The 17,995-nt window shown below is 35.4% G+C and overlaps 1 pseudogene across 1 annotated transcript in view; it reads right to left on the reverse strand.

Moving 5' to 3' along the window:
- Window positions 1–17,995, reverse strand: part of LOC148940178 (NFX1-type zinc finger-containing protein 1-like) — a 171,224-nt pseudogene that overhangs the window by 125,921 nt on the left and 27,308 nt on the right. Inside the window, exon 2 of the transcript XR_016143460.1 lies at window positions 12,024–14,031. The product of XR_016143460.1 is annotated as an NFX1-type zinc finger-containing protein 1-like (transcript). The remainder of the gene's footprint in view (window positions 1–12,023; window positions 14,032–17,995) is intronic.

The raw sequence follows: 17,995 nt of genomic DNA on the forward strand, positions 1-17,995 counted from the left end.
GCTGTAAACACTCAAAACCTTAAAAATGGTGTTATTTTAGACTAATGTTTTCTTTAATAAAACAAAACAAAAACAAAAAAAAAACATAAGAGTATATGTTCCTTAAAGACCGTCTGAAAATATACTGCATTCATAAAATCTATTTTTTTGTCAACTTCCTGACACCCAGTCAATATCGTTAGTTTTAAAATCTACTGTTTATAAAAGTTATTGCTGGTTTTAACTTCTATTATGATAGAGAATAACTCTAAATTGATATTGCTGGTTATCAGACTAAATGAATCTGGGTCTTACCATAAACGTATTGATTTATAATAGATATCAGACAGCAGGCGTTTTGGTGAGCTTCTGCTTGTTTCTTCTATGTCACCAGTACAAATCTCCCAAGGCGTTTGAAGCTGGCAAAACCAATATTTTACTTAGACTCGAAACATAAAATCTAACATAATCCTTAAGATTAAAGCATCTATGAGCTATGGCATGGTTTTTTGTAGGAAGCAAATTAATGAGTATGATAGTACCTTTTAGACTTAGAGACGTTGTAGATAAAGCTTTAAGAGAAGAACAGTGTGGTTTTAGGAAGGGTAGAGGATCCTTGGAGCAAATGTTCACTCTTAGATTAATAATTGAGAAGTGCATGAGTCATCAAACCCCTTTAGTCCTCATTTTCATAGATTATGAACAAGCCTTTCATTCAAGTGATAGAAGAGCTTTAGTGAAAGTCCAAGGCTTGTATTGTATACCAGATAAATAAATTAAAGTGATTAGTACTATTTACGAGAATAGCATTCCTGTGGTGAAGGTATGCATTGAGTTGAGTAGCTGGTTTTGTATTAAATCCGGATTTTAGCATGGTTGCGTTGCGTTCTACCTCATTTATATTTATAATGTTTATGGACATTCCAAGAGCCACAGCAAAGGCAATGGGAGAAATAAAATCATATGGGTGAGTAAAACTCTCCTAGATTTAGATTATGCTAATGATTTAAGCATCTTAGACGAAAATGTGAGTAAAATGCACGAACTTTTAGAGGTTTTGCGATTTCAAGGAGCAAGAACAGGTTTGAAAATTAATTTTAAGAAAACGCAAAAACAAGGAATATGCGAAGGTGAAAAGGTGTTTTTGGATAACGAGAAGATCGATCTAGCGGCCATCTTCCTGTACGTAGATAGTGCTGCTAGAAAAGACGGTGGGTGTAGTTAAAGATGTTAAAAGTAGAATAGCGAAGGCCCAGGGTGCTTTTTCGCTGTTGAAAAAGTTTGGGAGAATATGAAGATAAGTCTACAAACCAAAGTTTGAATATTGGAGACTACAGTAATTAGAGTGATCAAGCATGGTTCAGAAGCGTGGGCGCTCCGAAAAACTGAGGAGGACTTGCTAGATGTTTTCCAGAGAAATTGCCTATGGATTGTTTTGGGTACCTGACTGACTGACCGTGTCTCAAACAGTAAGCCGTAAGAAAAATGGGGTTCAATATCGATATCAAGGACTAGATTGAGAGCAAGGTTGAAATGGCTAGGCTACGTTCTGCAGATAAAGGATGATACGTTACCAAACATCATCCTTGTCGGCCAACCGTTGAGGGCTAAATGATAAGCAGGTCATCCTGAATGGGGTGGGATGATGATGTAAGGAAAGATTTAAGGGAAATAGAAAATTCTTTGGAGGGTGTAAAAAGGTAGGCTTTGAATAGATTGGGATGGAGAAGGGGCGTGCATAGCTGTGTTGACCTCAGGCGACTTTGTGCTGCAGTAAGCTGCAAGTAAAAATAATAGTAAAAGTTTCAAAGAGAATGCAGATCACAGAAGGGAACGAAACAAATAAAAACATATTTCTCAAGTTTCATTGGCCCAAGAGACGTTCTCTATGAATGAGAAGCTGATCAGTGAAAAAAGAAAATGGCTTTCTACCTTTAAATGTCGACCTTACTGCTTAAAAATTGGCGTCGGGAGTTGGCTTTGGCAGGTCCAAAGGCCCAATTTCGGCCTCTAATAATAGATGATAATTTTTCGTTGAGAGAGAGGGGGGGGGGGGAATGAATTTTTGCCTAAAATTATACAGATTAAAAATCATCATATGTCTTCAATTCAAACCGGGTGCTGTGTCACTACCTTTCGAATTTAAATCTGGAAATGGGGGGGGGGCTAAGGAGGTTTTTTAACGGGAAGCTGTTTTTCAAAAAGAAAAAAGAAATATGTATACCATTCTGCTAAAACTGTGGCATTGCTAGGGAAAAGAAGGGGATGATCTAAGGGTTAAAAGTCCTGTTTGTACCTTCGCCTCATGTTGGAGTGACTATGGACTAACTTTGCACCTCAAAATATGCACTGTGAAAACCACTGCACGTTTTAGATTTAGGTAAGATGCAACATGAATATATTTTTGCTAAAAAGTTGAAGGTGGGACGGGTGGGAGCATTAGAGGGAAAAGGCGTTTAAAGGCCTTTCCATGGGCCCACTTGGAAAGGCATTTGGCACAATTTACTTCTTAAATCGTAACGATTGAAAATCCTTATGTTATTCTGGTTCAAAGGTGCAGCATGCTTATACTTCTTGAAGAATTTAGCGTTAGGAGGGACAGGAGGATATTCAATGGGTGAGTGGCCTATTTTATACTTAAAAAACCATAGGTCAAATATCCATGCGTCATTCTGCTTCAGAAGAAGGACAACAGGCAACCCCTTCTACGAAAAAATGACAGGCAAAGGAACATCGGTAGTTGGAGTGTCCATGGCCCTAAATGTTGCCTCCCGTCATTTTAGAACACGAATCTTTGCACGACACTGCTTAAAACAAGGTGCAACATGCCAGTAATAAATGTCATAGGTAGAATGACAAGTTCTTTCCCATAGATGTCGCTGTAGCAAAACACATATACCTTTAATGGGGAATGAACTCTTCAAATGTTAATTCTTATCCGAGTGAACGACATTGAGTTAACCCTCTGAATGCCATTGCCATTACTATTTTTAAATTCATACAAGCAGGGATTCCCCACATGTCTGTTTTTATCTTTTAACATTGGATGAACTTCTAGAGAACAAACTTACAGATATTTTTGAAGGGGGAAAGTTATATTAAATTTATAGATAATTTTGAATCCAGACCTTCAAAGGAAGGTAAAGAGCAATATCAAAACTTAAAAAAAAGCAATAGATATTATCAAGTGAGCATTTCTAATGACATAACTATCAGGCCAAATCCCTACTTACTTGTTGCCGCGAACTGTTTGACAATATCAAACAGTTCAACGAACTGTATAAGTAAGGAGCAACCAGGCTCAATAGTTACCGAAACTCTAAAAAACGGAATTTTGATACCAATAGATACATCAAAGGAATAGGGTCTTAATGCTCATTTTAAATATATGTTTCATCAAGTTTAGTCTCACCCATAAAAAGTTACGAGCCTGAGAAAATGTGCCTTATTTTCGAAAAAAGGGGGAAACACCCCCTAAAAGTAATCTTAATTAAAATCTCACCATCAGATTCAGTGTATCAGAGACCCCTATTGTAGAAGTTTCAAGCTCTTATCTTAGGTGACCAAAAAAAATGGAGGGCAACTAGGCCTCCTCCCACGCTAATTTTTTCCCAAAGTCACTGAATCAAATTTTAAGATAGCCATTTTGTTCAGCATAGTCGGAAAATCAAACAACTATATCTCTGAGGACGACTTAATCCCCCACAGTCCCCGGGGAAAGGGCTGCAATTTATGCACTTTGTCCATTGTTAAAGTATTTTTAGTACAGTACTTTCAAAAACGCTATCATAGGCAGCGCAATAGCGCTGGCTAAGTAAAGAACGATGTTGGCACAATGTATTATATTTTTTTTTTTTTGGTCTTGGACCAGGGCACTTCGTATCGAAGGAGTTGTCGTAGAAACTTCGAAAAAGAATCGTTCGATTGGAAATTGGAGTGGTTTGTTCCCTTTTCAATAGTCGAAAGTGATTGGAAGGAAACTAACACCCCTTCCACGCCCACCATTTCCCAAAACACATCCAATCGACATTTTGACATAGCCATTTTGTTCAGCGTAGTTGATTTCCAGATAGAAATTATATTTTTGAGGAGGACGCTCCCCCAAAGCCCTCAGGGCAAGGGTTGTAAGTTATACCCTGGGGTCATAAAAGGTTTTTAAAAAGTGTTGTCGTAGAAACTTCAAAAAAGGCTCGTTCGATTAGAAATTCAAAGGGCTAGTGCCCTTTTTAATAGTCGAAAGTGATTGGAGGGCAACTAACCCCCTCTCACGTCCACCTTTTCCCCAAACACATCCAATCAAAGTTTTGAAATAGTCATTTTTTTCAACGTAGTTGAAAGTTCTGGAAATTAGGTCTTTGACGATGAATTCCAAAATCTGATTAAAACAAAATGCATAAATTCCTTCCCTGTGAAAAAAGTAAAAACATGTTCTAATGACAAACCATACATTACTAGCCAATTGAAAAAACTAATCAGAATTAAATTGAATCTACTAAAGAGTGGTAAAACATCCGAAGCGAGCTCACTGCGTAAACATATAAAAAAAGAAAGACGTAAATCTGCTTCTCATATTACAAATGCAAAGTCCAGGATTTATTTTCTACAAAGCCAAAACAATGGTATAATAGAATAAAGAAAATTTGTGGGAAAACACATAATAATATAGATTTCCATTTGCAAGAAGACCCTTCAGTTACAGCCAATAATCTGAACAGGTTTCTTTCTTCCATAGTTCAGAACCTCCCTCCCCTTTCTTTTGACACTCCTTATGATTTGTGTTCTCTCAATTTTCCCGTTATTTCGCCCTCGGATGTGGAGGAAAAAATTAAGAACATTAAAAAGTGTAGTACATGTCCACTAGACATCCCGATTGTACTAATTAAAGCCTTTGCCGACTTTTTAATGAAATTACCTCTACTGGTAAATTTCCAAATTGTTGGAAATTAGGTTTTATTACTCCCGTAAAAAAGAAAGGTAACAATGAAGATTTTGATGGTGTCCGTCCCTTTACTCTTACTCCAGTTTTTTCGAAGTTATATCAACGCTTTTTAGCTGAGTGGTTGAAAGTAAAGGATAATCCCAAATGTTGAACAAAGACAATTCGGAAACCTACGCTCTACATCTACTACCCACTATCTTGCTCACCTTATGGACACAATATGTAACACACTCGAAAAATCCAATACATGGCTCAATGTTATCGCAGTTGACTTGCAAAAAGCTTTTGATTTAATCAACCACAATATACTATTAGAAAAGCTATCTAATGACTTTCAAGTTGACCCTTATTTAATTAGAATAATTGAATCTTTCCTCTCTAATAGAACGCAAGTCGTGAAATACCTGAATGTACATTCTGATCCCCTCCCAATTTATAATTTTGTGCCCCAAGGAACCATCTTATGTCCAATTTTATTTCTTACAATGATAAACAACCTTGGTGTTTATTTTCCGGATAAATGGAAATTCGTTGATGATCTAACTGTCTTAGAGACATGTTCCAAAAATTCAAAAAACAACCCAATGGACATCTTGGAATCTATATCAGCCGAAGCTCTTATTGATGATATGAAAGTCAACCCTTTAAAGTCAACTGTTCTTACTATTAATGTCCATAAGACTCTCCCTTCTTTCTCCTGCCCAATCCCCCCTGAAATGTCAGTTACCACTATGAAATTACAGGGCGTTACCATCTCAAGTGACTTAAAATGGAATTCTCATATTAATGACATCTTAAAACGTGCAAATGCCGTATTTTCCTCCTTAAACTCCTTAAAAAATTTAAATGCCCTAAATCGCACTGTTTGAGGATTTTCCTGTCGTTTGTACGCCCAACCCTTGAGTACGCCGTTGCTGTTTGGCATCCTGGCATTTCCATTGAATTGTCGGACAGAATAGAGGCAGTCCAAAAAAGTTGCCTAAGAATTATTTTCAATGAGGGTAAAGTACCTTACATTTCCCTTCTTAGGAGAGCTAATCTTGTCACCCTTAATGAAAGGAGAGCAAAAATCACCTTGCGTTTTGCTAACAATGCCCTCCATAACCCTCGAACAACTCCCCTTTTCCCTGGTCAATATTCGACCCTTTGACCCCGCCTCCCGCGTTCTGTGTCAACAAAAACCCCCTTCTTGTCCCAATAAGAGTTTGTACTGAAAGATATAGAAGAACTTTTATCCCTTACATAGTTGACTTTTTCAACCATTGAATCTCCGCTGCCTCCCCCCCCCCCTCACTCACTCTTTACCTCATATTTATTAATTTTAATGTCCATTTGCAAATTTGGAGGTTTTATATTTATGTTTGTTAGTCACCAACTAACTTATGTTTTTGTTATAATTTTACTTTATCCAACTGTTAATTTTACGAGTTTTCGTATTTTTTGGCATTTTTGCTGACTTGACATTGGCCTTCTAATTTTATGAGTTTATTTTGTTTTTGTTTGTAACATTTTTACGTATTTGACATTGATCCTTTTATAATTTTCTGTTGTTTTTTGATTGTTTGTTTTTGTTGTTCTTTTTTCACTTTATTTGACGCTAAATTGCGAATTCGGCCCTTTTGGGCTTGTGATAGCCATTTTCAGCAATAAATCCTATCTTATCTTATGACAACCCCCCCCCACAGCCCTCAGGGCAAGGGTTGTGAGTTATGCCCGGGGTCATATAAGGTTTTTTATAGAAAGTGTTGTCGTAGAAACTTCAAAAAGGGCTCATTTGATTGGAAATTATAATGGCCAGTGCCCTTTTTAAGTCAAAAGTGATTAGAAGGCAACTAACACCCCTTCCACGACCACCATTTATCCAAACACGTCCAATCAAAATTTTGAGATAAGCATTTTGTTCAAAGTAGTTGAAAGGTCTGGATATTATATCTAAGAGGATGTAAAACAGAAATTACAATAAATAAACGATTCAAACTCAAAACAAGCAGAAATTAACATGAGTAGGGCTCAAAAATCCATGCCTTCCCAAGGCCAGAACATAATTTGCACTTTACTGAAAAAAATACAAATGAATGTGCATTGTCAGTTTAATATACATATACTGATATTTAGTAATCAAAATGTTAATAGTATTTGATTTATTAAAGTTATAAAAGTAAAACATTTATATTTTATTCAGTAAAGTGCAAATTATGTTCTGGCCTTGGGAAGGCATAGGGGTTTTGAGCCCTACTCATGTTACTTTCTGCTCGTTTTGAGTTTGACTCGGTTATTTATCGTAATTAATTAAAAAAAACTTTCCGAAAAATAAGTTTTTCAAAGAAAAGTAAAGGCCATTTTAAACTTAAGCTCAGGAGATACAAATACCTGTTAAAATTCAAACTCAAAACGACCAGAAATTACTACTAAAGAATAAATGAATCCCAAAACGAACGGAAATTAAATAAACAATCATAGCAAAAAACCTACAACAAGTAATAATATAAATGAATAAATAGGTCTTAAAGCGAGTAATGCTTAGATTGAATATGAAAATCAAGCTTAAAACGAAAACAAATATTTTGCTATTAAAGCATAAATGAAACTTAAAACGAACAGAAAATAAATCAACAATCAATGCGAACAAACATACATTATATATTAATGTAAATGAATATATAAATCTTAAAACGAGTGAAACTTAAATTGAATATGCAAATCCAGTTTGAATCGAATAAAAATAACTACAAACAGGAGTTTGGGTATCCTCTCATTGCAGAAGCCTAAAACCTACTGCGTCATTGGCGCTTTACTGAAAACAATTCTTTGAAATATTTTCACTTTTGTAACTTTAAGAAATCAAAAATTAATTAAGATTTTAGGGAATAAATATCAGCATATGTATATTAAATTGACAATGCACATTTTTTTTCAGTAAACTCATTTGAATTGTTTTTCAGTAAAGTACAAATTATATTCTGGCTTTTAGAAAGCACAAGGGTTTTGAACCCTACTCACATTAATTTATGCTCGTTACTCTAATATTTATTTAAATTTTTGTTCGTTATGGGTTTCATTTATTTATTGATACTGATTTGGGGTAGTTGTATACTTGGTAGATTATATGATAGTCTGGACGCCAGGTGTTGAAAATATGAACCATACCACGACGGAATGGGGCTGCTACGAGAATTAGCCTACCCTCCACCCCATAAATTGACCATGCGGATTCAAGAATACCAATGGCACTTGCTTGCGAGTGGTGGAACACTCCGAAACCTGACATTTTATTATATTTTGGTGTTTCTTGCAAGAAAATGCATGTTCCACAAAGTTTGAGGTGCATTTTTCCGCTCAAATAGAAATGCCTGGAAGCCATAGAATGTTTTCATAACAAACTAACACGATTAGTCACAAAAAATGGCAGAGTAAAAAAAAATGGCAAAACTATATGAGTCTTGAACAGTCTTGGAAAGTATAAACAAAATCAAATTGAATATTAGATATATAATGATATTAATTGTTGAAAGATCCATCAGTTCAAGATTTTTTTCACTGTAATTTTTATTTTCATTTTCAATGCTGTAAGAACTGGAAAATAATAAATTTGTAATATACGAGTAATTCGTTTTCAGTGAAGCACCAATGACGCAGAAGGCTTTAGGTTTTAACAGTTAAAGAAGGGGGCAGTATCCAAATTTTGCTTGTAGTGAAACTATATTTGTCTTGACCAATCTTGAAAAGAACTAATAAATTAAACTGAATATTTGGTGCATAATAATATTAATTGCTAAAAGCTCATCAGTTCAAAATTTTACTGTAATTTTAATATTTATTTTCAATATCAAGTACAAAAGAACACATTTCTAATATAATTCGTTTTCAGTAAAGCACCAATGACGCAGTAGGTTTTCGGCTTCTGCAGTGATACGATACCCGAACTCTTTTTTCTAGTTGTTTTTGTTCGATTCAAACTGGATTTGCATATTCAATTTAAGTTTTACTCGTTTTAAGATTTATATATTCATTTACAATAATATATAATGTATGTTCGTTCGCATTGATTGTTATTTAATTTCTGTTCGTTTTAAGTTTCATTTATAATTTAATAACAAAATATTTGTTTTCGTTTTAAGCTTGATTTTCATTTTCAATCTAAGCATTACTTGCTTTAATATCTATTTATTCATTTATATTATACTCGTTGTATGTTTTTTGCTATGATTGTTTATTTAATTTCTGTTCATTTTTGGCTTCATTTATACTTTAATAGTTATTTCTGGTCGTTTGTGTGTTTGAATTTTAACAGATAATTGTATCTCCTAATCTTAATTTTAAAACGGCCTTTACTTTTATTTTAAAAAATTATTTTTCGAAAAGTTTTTTTAAATAATTTTTGTTCGTTTTTTATTGCAAAAAGTTTCAAGTTTTAATGGTATGGGGGGGGGTGTTTACTGTCCGATTATTCTTGGCTTTATAAAAAGAATCTAGAACTTTCAATTTAAATGAGATGAGGCTTTTTTTAAAGTCTATACGACTGTATTTTTGATAAAAACCTTACATATGAACAATAGACAGCTTGCATTACTTGTGGACTGCGAATAACAACATTGAATAGATTGAAAAAATAGCTCCAATAAGAAGGTTTAGACCATTTCACTTGCTGTCACAAAGGGATCACGACTGTTTGGAGTTGACCTTAATAAGAATATGTGTGCAAACGTAATTTTGCATCTATCATAGAATATGTATTTTACCCTTTTAATTGGATAGCTATAATAGACTTCCTATGTGTTTTTCCCATACAAAACCCCTTGCCATAAGTTATAAACCCCCCTAAATAAGTTATGCCCCAGGGCATAACTTACAACGCCTACCCCTGGGCCCTGGTGGGCTGTGTCGCCACCGGAGTTCATTGTTATCAGAACTTCGAAATATTTTAACAAAATGTCTATCTCAAATTTTTTATCTGATGCAGTTAGGGCGTGGAGGAGGGAGAGGGGCTAGTTGCCCTTCAATCTCTTCTGACTCTTAAAAAGTGAACAAGAACTTTCAATTTTCAATCAAATGAGCCCTCTCTAAAGTTTATACAAGCATCTCTTCCATAAGAAATAATATGAAGGATTCGGAGAATCCTTAAATTACAACCCTTGCCCTGAAGGCTTTGGGGGATCTGTAATCCTCAAAGACCTAATTTCCAGAACTTAAAACTACGTTTAATAAAATGGCTGTCTTAGAATTTTGATTGGATGTGTTTGGGGAAAAGGTGGGCGTGAGAGGGGGGTCAGTTGCCCTCAAATCACTTTCGACTATTACAAAGGGCACTAGCAAACGGAATTTCCAATCGAATGAGCCTTTTCTGAAGTTTCTACGACACTGCCTTATAAAAAAAACCTTATATGCCCCCAGGGCATAACTTAAAACCCTTGCCCTGAGGGATTTGGGGGAGGGCACTTCTCATAAACATATGTTCTATCCGAACATCAACTGCACGGCCCAAAATGGCTCTATCAAAATTTTGATTGTATGTCTTTGGGGGACGGATGGGCGTGGGGGGGGCTAGTTGCCCTCAAATCACTTTCGACTATTAAAAAGGGCACAAGCCCTTTGAATTTCCATTAGAAATTGCCTGTTTCGAAATTTCTAAGACAAAGCCTTCTATAAAAACCTTAAATGCCCCAAGGCCACAACTTAAAACTCTTGCCCTGGGGGTTGTGAGGGAGTGTCCTCCCCCACAACCATATTTTCTACCTGGAACTCAACTACACTGAACAAAATGGCTATATCAAAAGTCTGATTGGATGTGTTTGGGGAAATGATGGGCGTGGAGGGGGGGCTAGTTGCCCTCCAATCACTTTCGACTATTAAAAAGGGCACTAGCACTTTAATTTCAAATCGAATGAGCCATTTTTAAAGTTTCTATGACAACGCCTTCTACAAAAACCTTATATGCCCCCAGGGCATAACTTGAAGCCCTTGCCCTGAGGGTTGTGAGGGAGTGTCTCCATCAAAAATATATTTTCAACCTGGAAATCAGCTACGCTGAACAAAAATGGCAATCTCAAAATTTTGATTGGATGTTTTTGGGGGAATGATGGGCGTAGGAGGGGGGGGGGGGTTGTTGCCCTCCAATCACTTTTGACTATTAAAAAGGGCACTATCCGTTTGAATTTCCAATCGAATGAGCCTTTTTTGAAGTTTCTATGACAACACCTTCTATAAAAACCTTATAAGCCCCCAGGGCATAACTTAAAACCCTTGCCCTGTGGGTTGTGGGCGATTGTCCTCCTCAAAAACATGTTTTCTATCTGAAAATAAACTACGCTGAAAAAAATGGCTATCTCAAAATTTTGAGTGGATGTGTGTGGGGGAATGATGGGAGTGGGGGGGCTAGTTGCCCTCCAATCACGTCCGACTATTAAAAAGGGAACTATCCCTTTGAATTTCCAATCGAATGAGCCCTTTTTCAAGTTTCTACGACAAAAGTTTCAATAAAAACCTTTTATGCCCCCAGGGCATAACTTATAATCCTTGCCCTGAGGGTTGTGGGGGAGTGTCCTCCTCAAAAATATATTTTCTATTTAGAAATAAATTACGCTGAACAAAATGGCTATCTCAAAATTTTGATTGGATGTGTCTTAGGAAATGATGGGCGTGGAGGGGTGGACGGGGGGCTAGTTACACTCCAATCACTTTCGACTATTAAAAAGGGCAATAACTCTTTAATTTCCAATCGAATGAGCCTGTTTTGAAGTTTCTACGACAACGCCTTCTATAAAAACCTTATATGCCCCCAGGGCATAACTTAAAACCCTTGCCCTGAGGGTTGTGGGGGAGTAGTTAACACAAACCCACTATCATCCTAATTGAAAAAAAAAAACAGAATTTGATCTAATAGCCTGTAGTAACAAACTGTAAGTAAGGGTTTATTCGTGCTAATAGTAACTGTAAGATACATAGATTCACTGGGGGGAAAAAATTAGCCGGTGAAAGATATGTGCAATAAATAATCAAAATTAAAGCACTATCAGGTTCAGCAGAAGAAAGGTAATCTTTCAAGATATACGAGAAACCGGCTTATATATGCAAATAAATTAGTTTGAAAAAGAAACTAGTATTTTACCTTAGACCAAGATTGAAAAAGATTCTGCAGAAAATCTTCATCCAAACTGCAACTATCAGAGGCCAAAATCCGAAATAAAAATTGTTCATGAATTACAGCCTTTTTCTTAATCAAGTGAATAACAGCGTCTTTTTCAATGAGTCGATTAGTAATATCCCTAAGTTCATATCTTTTAGAAGAATGGTAATTGCTACGACATACATCTCCTCGGTATTTCTTCCGCAATTCAAAAAGAGAGCATCGGTTGACTTCTTCAGACTTTGATCTTCCTCCTATACGAACTATCTCTTCTGTGAATTTTAATGCACCCTCGACAAACTGATCTAAGGCATGGTTTGTATAGCATACAATCAATATTGGACCTGTGGTATTTGGAAAAATATTTCTGCTTTCCCATACTTCTTTATTTACAAGCAGAACTTCTAACGCTTTAAGCCCAATAAAGGTTTTTCCAGTGCCGGGAGGTCCATGAATAATAGCAAGCTTCTGTGTCAATGCTGCTTTCAAGGCTTGAAACTGGCTAAGATCCAAACCCAAATTTTCTGGAATCAATGCTTGATCTAACCTTAATACGTCAACATCATTTAATAATGCTGATGACATGCTATTTCGAGTTGAAAACATACTTAAGTCATATTGAGTATAAGATATCTCTTTCAAGGTACGCAGATACAGAGGGAGTTCTTCTTTAACTTCCTTACCCAGTACCAGCTCCTTCATTGGTAAGTTATCGTCTCTGATCTGCTGCAATACTCGAAGTACATTACGATATACCTCAAAATACACAGAAGACTCTGCCAATATAAAGGAGCCTGTCATGTGACTCTTGAAATTCGTCACATTTTCTATTCTAATATCAATAGCTCCTTCTTTAGAAAGGAGCTCAGGATCACGTTTTGCTACAGTGGCTAAAACAAAAGTTTTAAAATCATCTTTACTCAGACAAAGTAAAGACCCAGCCAAGAGCCTCTTAGAATTTTCCCAGGCAATTTTTTTGAGCCGATCATTTGGAATACAAATAGTGTGCGTACCTTGCAACACATTATAATCAATAAACTTTACACCAAAATACAACCGCATATCATCAATTTTCCCTCGAAGAATCTTTTTTTGGCTTTTGAAGTCTATGTACTTTTGTATACCAGCTCTTAGTGGAAAAATAAAATCTTCTCTGAGCAGCCTAAACTGAATATCAAGATAATCGTCCACACTTCTATATGGTCCGTCGATAATTGCAGGTCGGATGAACTGTTTTTCTGTTGCCATAAGATCTTCCGTTGTTGGTATTACACTATATTCCCTAAAGTCATCAGGTGGCTGCATAGACGATGATTCTCCAATCTTTGCGAGCCTGCGGAGTTTTTTTTCATCTCCTACCTCATTCAAACCAATAAGTCGGTTTCTTGCGTCTTTAAATCGCATATTCAATTGTCGTATGTCATCGTAAATGGTACTTGGAATGTTGTAACCATTAATCTGCAATATCATTTTCAACTGAAGGACTGTTTCAAAAAAACACTCAGGGACTGATTCGCACGCTGAAGTAGGTGCTTTATCTAAGAAAAATCTAGAAAAATTTACAAGGTCTTGATGAAGTTCAAAAAGGCGAGCATTTTCCAGTTTTTTGGCCACAGCAGCCTGAGTTAAAGCGCCTGTGAACGATTTGAAAAAACTAGAACGCCTTACAATCATTAGGAGATCAACAAATAAATTTGGAAGTAAATCTGGTGCTTTTGACTCTGATATCCTTACAAACATTTTTAAGATTAGGCTGAAAGAATCTAAATCTGTCGCTTCTTGCAGGATTTTCTCTAAATTTGTCCTTTTGCTTGTTAAAGACTGCAAGATTATTGATGGTTCTTCATCTTTCAACATCTGTAAACCATCTAGCTCAAATCTTCTGCCTTGATGTTGGTTTCTGGCAGACCGCATCCCACGTCCTCTCCCTCTGTAGGAGGAACTCGAGTCCTTGCTCAGCGTTCCACGCTTCATTTAGAAAGTAATAATCCTAAAAAATCAAACATCAGATCAATTTCATAAAATAGCAAATAAGTCCTGATGATTTTAAAAAAATGAAATCAAAAATATCAAATTTATACATTTTTACTACATATACATATGCTAGCAATGCTGCCGGTGCTTATCATTCACCTCCGGCTGCTCTACCCATCAGCCCTCGCACACCTTAGAAAACTGGAAATTAAGAAGAATTTATTATATAAAAAAGATTCCAAAATTTTGAAAAAAAAATCCGCCGAAAATTAAAATCTCTAAAACATAAACAATTACAAACGTTTCTGAACTAAGACCGGACATATTTAATAACAAGTAAAAGTTGAATGTCACTAAATCGGATCACCACGACAAATTTAGTTTCTAAATATTTTACTCGTATATTTTTAGATATTAAAGCTTGTCTTCCGTAAATTTTCACAAGTGAAACCAACATCACGCGGTAAATATCACGTTAAATATCGTGCTAAATATGACGTCCAAATCACTCAGATTCGGACGTGATAATTTGACATTATTTTACTTATACTGAATTATTTTACATTGGATTACATTTCTTTCCCTCTAGATCCCCTCACCCAAATTTTGAATTCAGCCCCTTCGTATATTTGCAGAAAACGTGGTCGTAGGAACTTGGGATGGGATTGATTCGACCAAAAACTGAAAGCACTGGAGGCAAAGAAGCACCCCTCCCATGTCCTTTTTAACCTAAGCATACTCATAAACTCCCAAGGCGCTGGACAAAACCTTGAAAAGCCATTTTGTTCATAACGGTACGAAAGTCTAACAAGTAGGCCTCAGGGTTCGACAGGAACCACAGAGCCCCAGAAGCAATGGCTCTAAATTATGTAAGTTAGCCTACCGCTTGTCCACGGCTACAGATAGGTTTCAGTAGAAAAACGGCATGTTTGGTTTCGCTAGTCTGATCGACTGGGAATTCTTAAGGATCACGCACTAGGCCATATATCTCCGGAGTTTCCAAAGGATGTACTCCATAAACGAGAGACACATACCTAAGTAACTCAAAAGACGTTATTTGTATCCAAGTTTGCAAAATATTTTATCTGTTGTATCTCAGGAACTACCTGGGACGCAGTTGAAGATTTCGAAGAGTGTCGGAATAGGACAGTAGATCTTGAATTTTGATTTGGAGAAACAGGCCAGAGATAAATGTGTACCAAGAGACACAATGTGTATCCAAAGTTACTGCAGTATCTCAGGGACATGAGATATTTTCAATTGAGGGACACAATTGAAAATTTCAGGTTTGTGTTACAAGTTGAGGCAAGGAGAGTCAAGATTTTCTAAGGGGAAAACGGCTATAACCAAATGAATAAAAAGAAAGATCTTGTTACATATTGGTTCGACTTTTCTTTTTATTCTCTTTTGATTTAGATTTTTATTTTTATTTTTTTTTTTTACACAATTTTAAATTGTTATGGTGTACAGCCTTCCCTTTTTCAACGCTGAGAAGGCTGAGAAGAATTGCTGTGATTCAGACAAAATATTCTCTCGGATTTCCTTCTTCTCTTTCCTTAGACCCTCTGTTTTCAAGATTTCTTTCTTTGGTTTTTCTTTATAATCTTCTGGGCAATAAAGAACCCTATTAGAGAAAAAGTTTCAATTTGTGAACCCGAAGGGCTTTAAACATGTTTCGTCTCTGAAAAGCTTGAAACTTGCTGAGAATGTAGACAGGGTCGGATAGACCTCAACCAAGGCGAAATATTTTGAAGTTCAGTTGTATCGATATGTGACGCCTGAAACAGAGCCAAACCATTGTTTGTCTTCTCCAACTGGCTTAAACTTACAAGGCATGTAGACTGGATCAATGGAGGTCTCATTGTTCCAGCGAATGAAGACAAAATAATTACAAAATAATTACGTTTTTAATAAGAAAAAACTGAAAAAAATAGTTTGCAAATATTCCTATAATTAACCCATAATAAAGTAGGCCTATTTAAAAATATTCAAATAAAAACCCGCCCATGAATAATCTTAAAATGTTTAAAAAAAGCTGTTCACAGAAAAGCAGTTATTTTAAGATAAGATTTATTCATCACGAAATACACATAAAATATTCAGCAAAATGTTCTTTGGTCTGCATAGAGGGGCAAAAAAACATGAGTCAGTAATTCAAAGAAAAAAAACACTTCCTCATAGGATGATGAACAAAAGAAAATAAATAAATAAAAATAAAATACAAAATCATGGAACATAAAAATTAAAAAGATTGGATAGATTTAATAGATTACGTAGATTAAATAGACTCCAATTAATCCTGCACAAACAAGAATAAAAATAAGTAAATAAAGTATCTTCTAAGAAGCCAACATTTTTGTGGCAAATTTCTTTAATAGCCTAAAGGAGTGGCACCTCCGAGCTCATTGAGGCTTCCTATTCCACGCAATATGACTTTCCATTAAAGGGTTGAAATCTGACCTTACAGAGGGAGTAAAAGGAATTTGAATATAATTTTTTGTTTTACGAAAATCGTAACTACTTTAATCAGAGGTAAAAGACGGTGGAATACTTAAGGAGCATAAAAACTTAAAACGGTAAGGAATAAAGTAATACAAGAAGTCAAACTTAAAATGAACAGAAATTTAAAATTATCAGCAAGTCAAACGAAACGAGCAAACCTAAACCAACTAGAGTTACTATTTCAGCCCTAAGACGGGCAGAAATAAACCTTATACAATAAGTCTTGAAACGAATAAGTCAATAACAGAAATTAAAATAAATAAGGACACCAAACTTAAAAATACCAGATACTACTATGGATGAGTAGAAGTAACTTAAAATGAACAGATGTTATAACGACGTTTTGGCCTAAGGGCCAAAACGTCATTTGTACTTCACTGAAAACATAATATATTTTAAGCAGTTTCTCTTTTATCGTCCTAGCACTGAAAGATTGAAATTAAATGCTGAGACTTCCAGGTTTCAGACCTATCATTCAATTTTAAACAATTACTTTCATTAGCGTGATGTGCAGCAAGTTCTTATCCGTTTTTTTTTTTTTTTTTAACAAACTTTTCTTCCTTTCCGAAGTATACCTTTCAAATATACCAAGTTTAAATAAAAGTTTAAGTTAGGCAACAATTTGGTATATATTTGAATGAAAGAGTCAAAAGAATTTTTCTTTTTTACAAAAAAAGCGTCCTTTTAAAATAGTAAAATTAAATTGAAAGTCGTAGGTGTAGGTCTTATTATTCTAAGAGATATTTTCTTTCCTGCAATCTCAATTATGGTGATTTTCCTTTTCTGTTGTTAATATTTCAAGACATAAAAATCACACAACTCGAAATACATACCGTTTGCATTAAAGCGCAAAAGACACTCAAGACTTTTTGTGGTTTGAAGGGATGGGGGGTAGTTCCGCTCTTATTTGTGATGGCCCATATTTGTAAATCTTGATTACCAATGCGATTTAATTTCGTTGTGTTTTTATTGAATTTATGGAAAATAAAACAAGTGGCTTGAAATATAAATCGTTTTCAGTAAAGCGCAAATGACCTTTGAAATTCATAGGGTTCAAGTGTAGCGGCTATTCCGCTCTTATTTGTAGTCAGATCCATTCGTATCAAGTTTAACTAGATTATACATTTTAATTTCTGTTCATTTTAGGTTTCGTTTATTCATCTATAGTATTATATGTTATTCTGAAATTGTATGTGGTTATTCATTTAAATTTCAGTTTGTTTAAGGTTTCACTTATCCCTTCATAGTAATTTTTGTTCGTTTTATGTGTAGCCTAAGTTAGTCATTCATAGTAATCTCTCTTGGTTTAAAGTTTGAATAATCATTTGTCTACGTCTGCTGGCTTTAGGTTTAATTAAATAAAAAAAAAACGATTTTTTTAAATGAAAGTAAGGAACGACATTAAAACTTAAAACGAACAGAAATTATTCCATATGTGAAAGGGGCTGTCCCCTCCTCAACGCCTCGATCTTTACGGT

This window comes from Artemia sp. Qi Xiang Cuo, chromosome 20 (genome assembly GCF_049724085.1).
Source record: "Artemia sp. Qi Xiang Cuo chromosome 20, ASM4972408v1, whole genome shotgun sequence".
NCBI lineage: Eukaryota > Metazoa > Arthropoda > Branchiopoda > Anostraca > Artemiidae > Artemia > Artemia sp. Qi Xiang Cuo.